The sequence below is a fragment of the Oenanthe melanoleuca genome, chromosome 7, assembly GCF_029582105.1.
Source record: "Oenanthe melanoleuca isolate GR-GAL-2019-014 chromosome 7, OMel1.0, whole genome shotgun sequence".
Lineage (NCBI taxonomy): Eukaryota > Metazoa > Chordata > Aves > Passeriformes > Muscicapidae > Oenanthe > Oenanthe melanoleuca.
The window spans coordinates 12,047,086-12,060,944 of NC_079341.1; positions in this window are offsets into that span (position 1 = coordinate 12,047,086).

Genomic DNA, 13,859 nt, shown 5'->3' on the forward strand with positions numbered 1-13,859 from the left:
CCACTTCACTGGGGAGGCTTTTCCAGTGCCCGACCACCTTCTGGGTGAAGAACTTTTTCCCGATTTCCAGCCTGAACCTCCCCTGACACAGCTCCATCCAATTCCCTTAGATCCTGTCACTGGTCAACAGAGAACAGAGGTTGGTGCTGCCCCTCTGCTGCCCCTCAGGAAGATGTCTAATGGGAACTGAAACCTCAGCTGTGTGAAACTGTAGAGCATCCAGTGAGTGCATTAGATTAAAAAAAGTGTAAGAGAATCCTAGAATTTCCTTAGTGTCCCAAAATTTATGCTCTCAAATTCTCCACTATGATATTCATTGGCTGTGAACCTGCATAAATATCCCCCTTTGCCATCTGAACACACCTGCCTTTAGACATGTTATCAGTAGTATACAAACCTTAATTAAAGCCAAAATTTGAGCTTTAGAACCACCTCTTATGTTTGAAAAGGGAGATATTTTTCAGCTGTATATATGGTGTACCCAGTCAATCTCTTGATGTCAGTTTTTGGGTACTCATATGCAAGTGTCTTAGTCATTACTAAAATTTTGAACCGTAACTTTGCTATTTTATAGAAGGAGTCTCCATTTTGAAAAGCATAATTAGTGACATATGCCAGGATTGGTTTATTTTTTACAATGACAAGTTTTGGTTTTTTGCTGATATTTTAAGCTGTACTCTTCAAACTTGTGTAGTCTGTTAAAATTAATTCCTTTTTGGGTGTATGTCTCCTTGCTAAAGTTGTACAGTTGTCCTCTCTCTGTAAATTATGAGTAGAATCAGACTAAAGAGGAAGGGCTCTGTGTAAGACTTCTTGAAAGCAAACCTGTAAATTTGGTGACAGTTGAGGACTGAGTTAACCAGCTGTAGAAAGGAGAAGCTTTACCTTGTTTCCTTCAATGCAAGACTTATGTCTGTTTGCAAAAGAGAAGCCATTATAAGAGTCAGATCGTGGTTTCCAAGGCCATGGAACTATAGGATGAAAACTGAAAACAAATTGAGCTAAAAGTCTCACAAAATACTGTAGATTGAGGAAGCAACTAAAACAAATGTGAGTTTTTGTGATTAGCTAAATAATATTAGGGATCAGAGCTGTCAATCATAGAATCATGCATGTGGAAAGGATCCTCCAGGCCATCTTAGCCAACCTCCAACTAGAGCTGGTTGCTCATGGCCATATCCAGCTGGGTTTTAAATATCCTCGAGAATGGAAATTCTGCAACCTCTCTGTGCAAGCTGTTCCAATATTTAACCACTTTCATGGTAAAAAAAAATAAATTCAAAAGTCTGTGTGTCAAGTAGAAATTTTCCATGTTCAAACCTGTTTTCAGTTCCTCTTCCACTGTGCATCTCCAAGAGGAGTCTGGCTTCTTCTCTATAGTCTTGGTCAGGTATTTGGAGATAGCAATAAGATCTACACTTACCCTTCTCTTCCTAAGGCTGAATCATGTCTTTCAGCCTCTCTTCATCCATCATGTGTTCCACTACTTTTGTTGTGACTCACTGCTAGACTTTCTCCCATATGTCAATCGTTTTCTTGTAATGGGGAGACCAAGACAGAATATTCCCGGTAAAGATGTGCTTCGTATATGACAGTGTTGATAAAATTTATTTATTCTGGATTTTTCCATTATCTGAGACAGATAAGATAGTTAAGATTCTATTTTGAAAACTGACTAATAAAAATAATTTAGGAAGCACTGTTATAAATAGTTTTCTAATCAAATTTTATGAATCTGTGCATAAACAAATGCTTATAGAAATATACTACTGTACCACAGCTTGAGGCCTGGCTAGCAAAATTCTGTTTTTCTCAACCTGATCGTTGAGGTTCACTTTGAACTAAAAAATTTATTGTTTCATTTGTACTGTATCAAGTATAAAGACACATGATGCTGTATTTTAGTCACTTCTTATACTAAAACAACACTTGACTGCATCTTTGTTCTGTTTGGTTTTCCCCTTAGGAGATAAAGAGCAGCATAAAATATAAGATATATTTTATAGAGATTGGTCTAAAAGTGTATGGCAGAATCCAGAGTATTATTCATTATCCCTGAGTTGTTCTTTTTCAGTAGCTGGTACTCAGTCTAGACAGCTGCATTACCTGGCTAAATTGGCAACTGAAGTGAAATTCTGGATTCTTTCAATGTCTTGGCCAAGGCCCTGAGCAATCTGATTTCACTAATCTTTCTTTAAACAAAGGGTTGAATGTTGGATTTGGTGACCTCCAGAAGTACCTTCCAATATTAATTTTCTGTGATTCATTTCACAGCTTTCACTGATTAAATGTGTACTGGTTCTATTTCTTCATAGTCTTGTGCTGATGAAACAGACTGTAGGGCAGATCTGTAGGTTTTTCTTGAATTCTGAGAGTTTCATCTTTGTTGGTTTCCTCATGAGGGAGGCCTAGAGAGGAATAAATCTTTAAAAAACCCAAACCCTTAGCATACCAGTATGAAGCAATATCATACCTTGATATGTGTCACACATGTAGGGACCAGCCAGATATTATGGAAATAAGTTTGCTAGCCTGGAAGACCCATGTGATGTCTCAGAAGTGGTTTCCAGGACCTGAAATCTAAGCCAACAAGGTGACCCTTTTAAAAATTAATTCTTATTTCCCTCAGACTTTGTGTAATTTCTATTTTTCTTGGGGTAGCACATTTTCACTTAATGCATGGGAAGCATTGTCCAAACACAGATGGGGAATAAGAACATGAATGCAAGAGGATCCCTCAATCCTTCCTTTTGGAATTGTTTTAACTTCAGGCATAAAAAATTAACTAATCACTAGGGTGTATAACTAAAACAGAGTTGATCAATATGGTTGTTGCAGTGATTGAGTATATCTTAGCTGTGACCATTCTGGTATCTACAGAATCAGGCTTTCTCCCTTATTTTTATCTGACCCTAGACGATTTGGTGTTTGGATCTAATATAAAGGTTGCTCCTCCTATTTAACACATTTTATTTATCTGTATACAAAAGAGGTGGTAATTGGTACTTTTGACGAAGCTGATGGAGTCCAACTTCCTTAAGTGTTTCCCTTCCTCTTCTCTTAATGTATGTCGAAATCTTTAAATTTAAAACAATTAAAAAGAGAAAAAGTTTGTAAATAATTTAATGTTACAAGGCCAGCACTCAGTGGATCAAGGGCTTTTACTCTTGATTTCATTCACGACTTGGCACATTCTGTCATTCCATCCAGTAAGACTGTTTTTGAGCTTTCATATCCTGGGGGATGCTCTAATGCAGAACTTCTAAAGTACTTTTTGCTGATTTCAGATAGAATTGCACTTGTAAAGATATCTACATACCAAGAGAAAAAAAACAACACAAACAATGCTTGACAATAACTAACTCTTTCTTGAAAAAATGGAAATATTTTTCTCCCAAGATATTACAACTACTCATTGAGAAGTCTTTTCTTTCTTTCATTAGCATTTAAACTACACTTTCATTAATTATCTTTTCCAGATCGAACTTGGATGTTTTTCTTCCTTTTGTCACACTTGTGTCTTTTTTTATTAATAGTTTAGAGATGACTACTGCAGTCTTTCTCCTCCACAGCACTGCACAGGCTTCAGTGGCAGGATTTAGCATTTTAAGGACTAGATCTGGCCATTGTAGGATCTGGCCTACCAGGTACTAAGATCTGTGTTGTAAAGCTGAGAATTTCCTCCTCTCTTAGAGGAAGAAGTCTTGAGAATACTTGTGCTATATAAGTTATATATATAATGATATAGTTGTATATATAAATTATATACATAAAAATGTCAAGATGGGGAGTAGACTGCCTTTATCACCTCAAGAATGAATTTCCCTACCTGAAAACTTTCAAATGCAGGCATCATTTTAGAAACAGGGTTTTATAGTTTTCCTTAATGCTTGTTGATGGCATTTTTGGTGTAATAATTGAAGTTGGAACTCTACGATTTTCAAAATGAAAGCTTTGATGATTTTTTTTTTTAAGTGCTTTGGTCCTAACTTCTATATACTGCCAGAAAACAGGTTCTCCACCCTGTCTCTGTGTGGGTGTGGATGTACAACAGTATACTGTATATACCTACACAGAAGAGCAAACTGAGCTACTGACTTACAGTTTGTAGTAGCCAACCGTGCCTATTGCTTTCATTTAGGGAGGGCACTTGCTGTTGCCACTGTGTTTTAGGAATCATGTCAGCTTCTGTAGGAAAGTTTTCAACAGTCCTGGGAAATACATGTTACTGTGTACTGTGAATGAGTAGGCTGCAAATTTTGGGGATTGGGAGGGGAGGTGGGAAGGGAGGGGGATGAGGGCTTCGCATGTACACACTAAAGGGAACTAGAATGGACAGAAACATGGCAATTTTAGCCTTTATTGTTGGGCTCTCGGGGAAATGAAAAGCTAACATGCAGTCCCTGGAAGGCCTGATGGCTGAAGGGCTGATCTTTATGTTTTGCAACGTATGTTTTATCCATCACTCTGTATTTAAATCCCCAGACCTGTCAGATTCTGGAAGTAGATCAAAACACTGGTTTAAGCACTACTTTGTTATCAAGGCCATGTCTCTACCAGAGAAGCTGCCCTACATTAAAATCAGTCTAGTTAAATCACTTTGCAGCTGCACCTGTTATGTGATTGCCTGGATCAAGTTTGCATTGGCATCCTATGCAGTTAAGCTGAAGTGTAAGAAATGTTTAAACTAATTAAGATACCTCTACAGGAAGGTTTTTGCACCAATTTAAGTACCTGGTTTTGAAATCACTGCATATAAACCATAACAGCTTTTCTCTTAGAAACAAGGCCTTATTTTGGCATGTCTTCTCATCTAATTGAAAAAATAATAATGCAGGCTGAGATTTTTTTTTTTCTTTCAAAGTGACCTGCATTCCCTCTTTTTGTTTTTTAACTTTCTTGTTCTCTACTGCACATTAGATTTTTTGGGGGGAATTTTTCTTAATAACAACAAAATGTATGAATGCTCCCTATTAAAAAACAAAAAAACAAAAAAACAAACAAAAAAAAAAAAAACAAAAACAAAAAAACAAACAAACAACATTGCTTGAAGGACTTTCATTTTGCACTATAATTTTTCTTTTACCAGATGTGTCTGACAAGTGCATTTCGGAGATGCCCTCGGTCACGTTCTCTCAGGCCTACTCTGGTATTTCTAATATATCACAGAAGTACCCAATCTTGTAGCCCTCAGTTCTGCCTTTTTTTGACATTTTATTTTTTTTAAGCTTTTTATATATATATATATATAAATATATTACTTTGTCAGTTTTTTTGCTGTACAAAAAGTCTTAAGATTTAAAAATATTATTTGTATTATATGATGGTGGTATGTTAATGTTACAAAATTATTAATGAAGAAAAAATTTATTTTTGTTACTGGTCTGTTTCATAATTCTTTTTTAAATTGGTATATTGTAAGATATCTATGCAAAAATGTTATGTGACGCATTTTTATTTAAGAATGTAATATGTGTAATAAACAGTAGAATGTGTTTGGCCCGACAATGTTTAGTGTGCCTTGTACATTATTTCTTTATGAAAACTTCAGTGAAGAGTGAAAATATCTTTTGGAATATCAGTTAAGGCTATGGTTCTGTAAGCAGTTACTGCCATAAAAATGCAACTTCTAAGTGTGCTGTAGCCCATCAGAATCATATTTCTAGATTTAAGTAATTTGTTTTTAATGTATTTTGTAACAGTTCAAGTGTTGCTTATATTCATGCTGTGTCACATGTTGCTTTTGGAAAAGATGCTCAGGAAGGAAGTTCTTATTCTTAAAAGCTGACCGAATTTGGCTTGTAATCCTGCTTCTTTTGGAGTCAGCGATTTCTGTTATTTGATAGTTTACACTTGTTGAAGATTTCAGCCAGGATTATTTTTGTAAAAGACACAGAGAACAGTTGTGCTTCATTTTCCATGCTTAGCTTTACAACATTTGTCAGTCAGTGGTCAAAACAGGACTAGACTTTGAGGCTCCTGAGAGCTTGTGCTGTGCTCTAGTCCATGTGTCAGGCTGTCTCACAGGAGGGCAGCGCAGTTCTCTTTCCCCGCCTCAGTCATTTAGTCTCCCTCGTTAATGTCTGCAGAATTGCAAGCACAATTGAATCCACCTGGATGCTCAAGTACTAAAATCATTTTCAGGCAGTAAAAACAGTTATTTTGAGCACAATTGCTTTGCAGTGTCATGACATAAAATGAAATTACTTTTTCAAGACAGGCCAATATCCCTTTAGGTTTTTGCTGCCTAGTGCCCTCACACGCTGCAGCAACCTCAGCGGGCGTTGCACAGCAGGATTTCTATAGGGCCCATCTGATGCCAGCTGGCTGCATTTCTTTTCTGGGACAACATGCCTCACTTGCCCTGTTGGGCAACCTGCTAGGATTGTTTATGTTGGACAGACAGAGGGTAGGATTCCCCTCCTGACATCTGCATCTAGAAGTCAGATGATCACACTAGCCTGCCCATTTATACTCTCTTTGTAGCTAATGAAGAGAGACATATCCAGAGGTAACTCACTCCAGGGGATGAGTTGAAGACAAAAGGAACTGGAGTGTTGTTAAGCATTTCTGAAAAACCATATGGTCAAGTTGGAAGACAATGAAGAAGTGATGCCCATGGCTGCTTTGATCACTCAGGTTTTACCAGGTATTTAATGATGAACATAATTTGTGGTGTTGGGGTGTATGTTAACAAACAGCTCTCAAGCACTGAAAAAGGGCTCAGCACAGGTCCAAATTTTGGGCTTGTGTTCCAAATGGTCAAAACTGGACCATGTTCTGTCTGCTTCAGTGTGGCAGTGGTGTCACAGAGTTTGAGTGATTGAGACAGTTGTCATAGCTGAAAAAAATGGTCTCTGTTGTGGATCAATTTGTATGATGTAGGTATGAATGGAGTTATGTTCAACAGAATTATTTCTGAAAATAGAATTTTCACACTATAGCTTTTTTCTTTGTAAAGACAAGATCTAGGTTCCTTTACTTTCTCTCTTCCTTGAAAACTTCTGGAAGCTTTTAGTGTCTCACCTACCTTGATCTGTCTGACAGTTGCATACTGTATGTCTGTACATTTAGACAAAGATACTTCTAGTGTAATTAGTCCTTCGCTCTCCACCTGTGAGAGGAACTTCTGGAAGAACTTTTTAAAGGGCAGCACAGCCTGAAACCCAGCTGGAGGGGTGATTATCAATTACAGGTAAGCATATAACCTGGTTGTTTTCCAGAAAGTTTCAGAAAATACAATTCTTTGCTATCAAACATTTAGAAGCAAGTAGGTTGTTAGTCTGCAGGAATAGCTGTCAGCCACTTCTGTGGGCTGGAGGCCAGGGAAAGGAAATAAAGTGAATGAACTCCTCCTCTTTGAAATTTTTCAGTAACACACAGTCACAGACCTTGGGCAACTCCTGCTGTTGGGTACAGGGTTTTCTGAGGAAAGAAAAATTCATTTACTTCTGGAGTTAAACTCTATATGAGCCTTCTGTTAAGCTCATCTGTTGCAGACTCACCATGTGCAAACTTAGCACAACTTTTCAGACACGGAGTCATAGAATAGGTTGGGTTGAAGGGGACCTTGAAGATCATCTAAGTCCAATCCCCCTGCCATGGGAGGGGATGCCACCTGCTGGGTCAGGTTACTCAGAGCCCCATCCAGCCTGGTCTTGAACTCTGCCAGGGATGGGGCATCCAGACCTCCCAAGGCAACCTGTTCCAATGCTTCACCACCCTCTGAGTAAAGAATTTCTCCTTAATACCTAATCTAAGTCTGCCCAATCTTAGTTTAAAACCATTACCCCTTATAGTCCTGTCACTATCTGCCTGTATGAAAAGTCCCATCATGCTTTTTATGAGGCCTGTTAAGGTACTAAAAGGCTGCGGTGAGGTGTCCCCCAAAGCCTTCTTTTTTGCATGCTGAGCAACCCCAGCTCTCCCAGGTTTTTTTCTCCCCTCCCCCTTTTTACAAAACTTTTTAAATTATGACTTTTATTTTTGCTTTGCTCACCTTCTTTTAGTGAGAGTAAACAAGGAGAGCAACATTAAATGTGAATGAAAGCAAAGATTTGCCACCAGAATCATGTTATTTTACTGCTTTTTACAAATATTTTGAATACTTCTGTGTTTAATTGTTTTTTTAAGATGTCCATTTTGCTATGAAATAAACATTTTTTGGTTAACAGTTTCTGACCACCTGGCTGGAAATATTTCCAATGGCCTAGTCACAAATCTGCTGACTGAGAGTTCAAGTGCCTTATCATGTGCCTCTGTGGTACTGAGAGCTAGCAAAGGTTACTGGAACAATTCCTTCATGAGCCTTCCATGTCCATGGCTTGTCCATGGACTTCACTTTTCTGGAAATTTCTTGTCTGAAATCATTGCAGTCACATCCAGAGCCTTCCTCATGTACCCACATGCATGGTTTCAGATTCATTGTCTGCTTCTGTTCTGTCAGTTTAATGTTCACTGATGAGAGGCAATAAAACTGAACAAGACAAAGATGCTGCAACTAATTAGTCTTGAAGTTAAGATTCTTCAGGGCTTTGAATACCCTTCCAAACACAGTCAAATTTACCTTTATCTGCTGAATTTCTGCTGGGTTTTTTTGGAGGTGCAGACTGAACAAAAGTAACTCAAACAGGCAGAACAAGAATTCAACTTGAGGTCCCCAAGTAACATAGAGTGTGGGAACTGAAAAGCAGGGTCCCACTCCAAGCAGATGTTTCCTTCTGGTTTGAAGATTTTACCTAGTATTTCTAATTTACTGAGCTAATCAGAAGACCCTTGTCCTCTCAGGATTCAGTCTAGCTGGTGTCATAAAACCTAGGATTAGTACTAAACCCACAAGAGAAGTATAGTTGAATGATGATACAACTTTTAAAGCGTTTTGGAATCTTCAGGATCTTTGAGAAATGGGAACTTTTCTGCCCTTCAACAAAAGCTTCTTATGCTTGCAAAATATATATGAGTACCTAAAATTCAGCTATGAGAACCTTGGCCGCCTCAGGTGAATATTTTGGTCCCAAAAACAAATGCTACTTTCCACCTCTTTCCTGTGACCCTGAAATAGTGTGACTGGCTTATGGTGCAGAAGGAGCTGCTGGAAAGAAGATAATTTGGAATAGGAAGGAGGGCACAGCCCTCATGATGCTCTGGGAAGCAGCGAGAGCTGCCAGCCTGTAACCTAAATACGGCTCATGAGCTGTGGCGCAGAATGGAAGGACTCAGCTACAGATCTTTGTGTCCGTGTAAAGTCACAGAAGGAGCAGCAAGGCACCACCTCAAACACCCTGCGGTCCCAAGTAATGGAAATTATTTGGGTAATTTACTTCTTCCATTCTGCTTTTATTTTCTGATACTTATCTTGCAAGCATTTCCTCAAATTGTCTCAGCCCGCTCCTCATTTCTCTCCTTTGCCTTATTTTTATGCTGGCAGATAGAGTTTCTGTGAGCAGGGCCCGCAGCGGGTCACGGCCGAGGCCCTGAGGGAGCCCAGGGCCCTCACAATGGCGCCTGCTGCCCCTCAGGTGTCCGGCCACAGCCGCCCTGTCCCTCAGGCGCCTTTTGGCATCAAATGGGGAGCCAGCTCTGCTCAGGGCCTCAGCAATTGAAGCAGTGCCATCAGCAGCAGGAGCACTGAGGTGGAAGGGAAGCACAGGATGCCATGTCCTCCCATCAGGTGGGTCCTTTCCAGCGCATGGAAGCCGTGCTGCCCTCTCCCTGTGCAGTGATTCCTTCACGCCCCTTCTGCCACCTCACTCTTTTGGGGTCCCCCATTGCAAAGCCATCCAGGCTTTCTGTAGAGCCAGAAGGGGGTTTATTTTCACCTAGGAATTATGAAATGTAACCAAAGAATTATAAAATGCTGCCATGTTCTTAGTGGTGGGCTTCGCTATTACCTCCTTGCCTGCTTTTCTATCAGCATTCCTGATGCTGGGTCCCTGCTCTGCTGAGCCATGGTATGGATTGAAGTCAGCCACCTAGGCATCCGCAAGTCACATTTTCATTAGTAAACTCAACACAGCCATAGTCTGGTTGTCCCTACTGTTAAATTGTTGGTACGGCCCTGTAGACACCCCCCACAGCCCTGCCTGGTGGCACCTAGGGCCAGTGGGTGCTCAAAAAGGCAGAGACATGGGCGCTGGTTTGGGAGACTGTGTGGGGAAAGAGAAGAGATTTCAGTGGTGTGAGGTGTAAGCTGTGCTGAGCAGGAGGCTCCAGGTGCATTTCCATGTCCTCATGAGCACTGCCAGCTCTGCCACAGGGCGCCTTCCCTCCAGCAGCTGCTCTTGGGCTCTCCCGATTACCAGAGCTGTCTGTGAGGGGAGTGCCAGGAGATCACAGGATCTGTGTCACTTTGACTAGGTATTGACCAAAATTAACTGATCTGCAGTGTGAGAAGTAGTTGCTCTGCTTTCTGACTGCAGCCCCTGACAGCTGGGCTCCCTCAGCTTGGCGCCTCAGATGTCCAGCATGGTGCTTCCAGATGTCAGCTGTGCCAGCAGCAGCTAGGATGGCCATCAGGCTGGGCAGGCCTCCCCCTTCCCCTTCCCCTTCCCCTTCCCCTTCCCCTTCCCCTTCCCCTTCCCCTTCCCCTTCCCCTTCCCCTTCCCCTTCCCCTTCCCCTTCCCCTTCCCCTTCCCCTTCCCCTTCCCCTTCCCCCCCGCACTGGATCTTACTGGCAGCAAGAGCCAGGCACAAGCTCCAGAAGGAGGCTGCCCCACGGCAGTGAGCAGGTGAAAAAAACATCCAGGGGTTGAGCAATTCTGTTCAGCCCCTGAGCTAAAGACCAGCCCCTGGTAGGTGCTGCCTGACAAACTTAAGGAAGGCAGCTTTCTCTTTGACATTAGTGGAGTTATTTACAGATCAAGAGGAGAATGTGCCCCTAATTAATCAGAAATCACTGTCAGTGAGTCACTGTGTCAAGAGGGTTTTGGCCAATTATCCTTTACTTTTCAGAAGTGCCCTATTTCCACATAGGGAAGGACTTGCTTGAAAGCTGCTTAAGTAAATGAAAAGTAGTCAACAACTCTGAGAAAATTGCTTGTATGTTTGTGTCAATTTAATAGAGAAATGTACACTCAGATTTAAATGCCTTATTGGTTTTGGTTTGTTGTTTTATTTTTTTTCAGAAGAGCAAGGGAGGAAGAGGACAATGAAGATAAAACATTCAACCTCAAATCAAGTTTGATTTTGAGTAGAGCAAGATGTTATGAGGAGCTGTATGTTTGGGAACTGTACGAGGATGTGGAAGAGCCAGATTGTACCTACACCACTGCAGACATTTTAGGTAAATATAAATAACATAAGTACAGAATGCCCATGGAATTCACTTGCTCCAGAGCTCTAGCAGACACACAAAAAGATGTTGATTTCTGTGTAGACATTTTGCCTGGGTGATTCTCCTGTGAAAGCCTAATGCTGATTTCCTCTTTCCATGGGGAGAATAGAGATGGTACATTTAACAGAAGTTCAAACATTAAAAATAAGCAGTGGGGAAAGGGTAGCCAAGCTCAGAGAATGGTTTAAGCTGTCATTTTTTATTGCTGAATTATATGCTAAAATGAGTTTCCAGGAATTTACAGCCTAGTCTTCAGAGGACTTGAGTTAACTTTGACACCAATTTGGGAGCAGCATCTCTCCTATACCAAAACCAATTCTATGTAACTCTAGCCATTGGTACAACATCCTTTGTTATAAGTACAGCAATTTTGCAGTAAGGCACAGAGGAATTTATTTTTTCCTTTTGTTGATTTTTCTGAAAAGAATTTGTAAATAGTTTCAGAAGAATCTATGGTTCCAGTAAAAGGATGTGACCCTAAGACTGTGCCATAATTTTTATTAATCTGATTATGGTGCCAATTGTCTTACAGTGTCGAGGGACTGAAAACAAGGAGAGTGTGATGCCAAAATCACGTCATGCTTATGAAGTTTTTTGTTTTGCATTGTTTGGTGAAAAATTATGGCTGGTGAAAACACTTGATAGGTTAAGGATGTTTGTAATTCTTCCTTCACATACCTTATGTCCCACAGCTGACCCAGAAAAACTATTTGAAGTGGAGGACTAAACACTTTCTGCACCACTTAAATGTAAGTCTTATTGATTGTAGCCGCTCCTAGCTGTGCCAAGCATCTCCAGCTGTGCTAGGGGATACACACCTATTAGGAACCAGACTGACCTGTGTTTTGTGTGCTGGCAGCTGTCAGAGTGAACAGCTTGTCCTCATCAGCACCATCATTGCTTTCTGTGTGAGCCCACATATCTGCATATGTATTTATATGTGTGTATACATACAGGTACTTAGGAATATGGAAGTTTTCATGTTCCCTACTTACCTTTGTGGTGATACTACAATCCTTAAGAGCATTCTCCTACCACTCTCCTACAGCTGAGCAATGTCAGAGAAGAGAGGAACAAAGCTCTTCTGATTATAATGAGTGTGGTGTTAAGACAACTTGTGTGTCGAGCCAGAAACTCCTGTGCCTCTGTAAACCTGTCACTTTGGTCCAAATTCACTGTAGAATCCAATACCTAAATAACTTCATTGGTATTTGGAGTCTTTAGCCCCCCATTAACCTCCTAAACCTGGGATGATAGCATTCCTCTACCAGACAGGGGTACCTTCATTTAAAGAAATTATCAGATTCCAGAGACACAGAGGCTACAGACTGATTTTCCCTGGCCTCACTTGTCTACTAATCTGTTTACAATGCCATGTCATTCCGGGTTTGTATTGCCTTCAATCAAGTTACATCCTGTTAAACACCAACTTCTCCTTAGCTGACTGCCAAAGTGCAGAAGTGATGGCTTCAGTGGCAGCACCAGGTAGGTGAACTATCAATACTGCAGATGAAAGCCTGGCTTGCCGTGGTTCTGCCCCCTCCCTGCCTTGTCCTCACTGCTGTGTTCTTTGTTGGAATTGTGTGATGCATCACTCAGGGGCTGTGTGTAATCTTTAAAGGACTGAGCATGTACTTGTGAACTGGATGAGCTCTGTGTCTCAGTAGGGCTTACTTCTTGTCACACAAAGACACATAAATATCAGGGTGCATGTGTATTCAGTCTTGGCTGAGGCCATGCTGGTGTGATAGTGATACATATTTTGTGATGCTAGTGCACCTCTGCTCAATCATCTGGGAAGGAAGCAGTGCTAAGAATTCTCTGTCAAAGGTGGCTGTGCAGATCAAATATTTTGAGGACAGGGCAAGTAATACTAATAATTTTTTTGTTTGGTAGAAAGCAGATCTTTTTTGCTGTATCCTTGAATCTCTATTGCCATAAAAGACAAAAAAGTGCCGTGTTTATGTAACACACTGGGTTAATACACTATGATCCACTTAAGAAAAAAAAAAAAAAAAACAAAAAAGGAGGGCATGTATGGAGGAGATTGTATGTGATATATCTTTGGAAGTGCTTCAGGGCATCAGTACAAACTCCAGTCTCTTCCCTTGTTGAATAATTATAAAGGTGCAGGTGTTAAAGTTTGAGGTCTATATGTATTTAAGAAAACTGACATTAGGGTATTTAGGCAGCAGTTATCCAATCTGATGTTTATGGAAAGAGGGATCATTTCCAAAGAGAGGAAGATATTAAGTTCCAGTGTAGCTAAGCAAACAGATTTTTATGAATCACTCCTCAGGGCTGAATACAGAAAGAAATTTCTTTTTCTGAAAAGTCATCTCTGGCCTGGTATCTGAGCTAAAGACCACTAAAGCTACTAGGAAGGTTTTCAACTTAAGTAGCACTTAAATTGCAACCTTAATTCTCAGTCCTGAGTATGTATATCTTTTGATTCATACAAAACTTTTTGTATTTTGCCATACAAAAAAAAAAAAGTTTTTTTTTTAAAAAAAGACACCAACAAAAG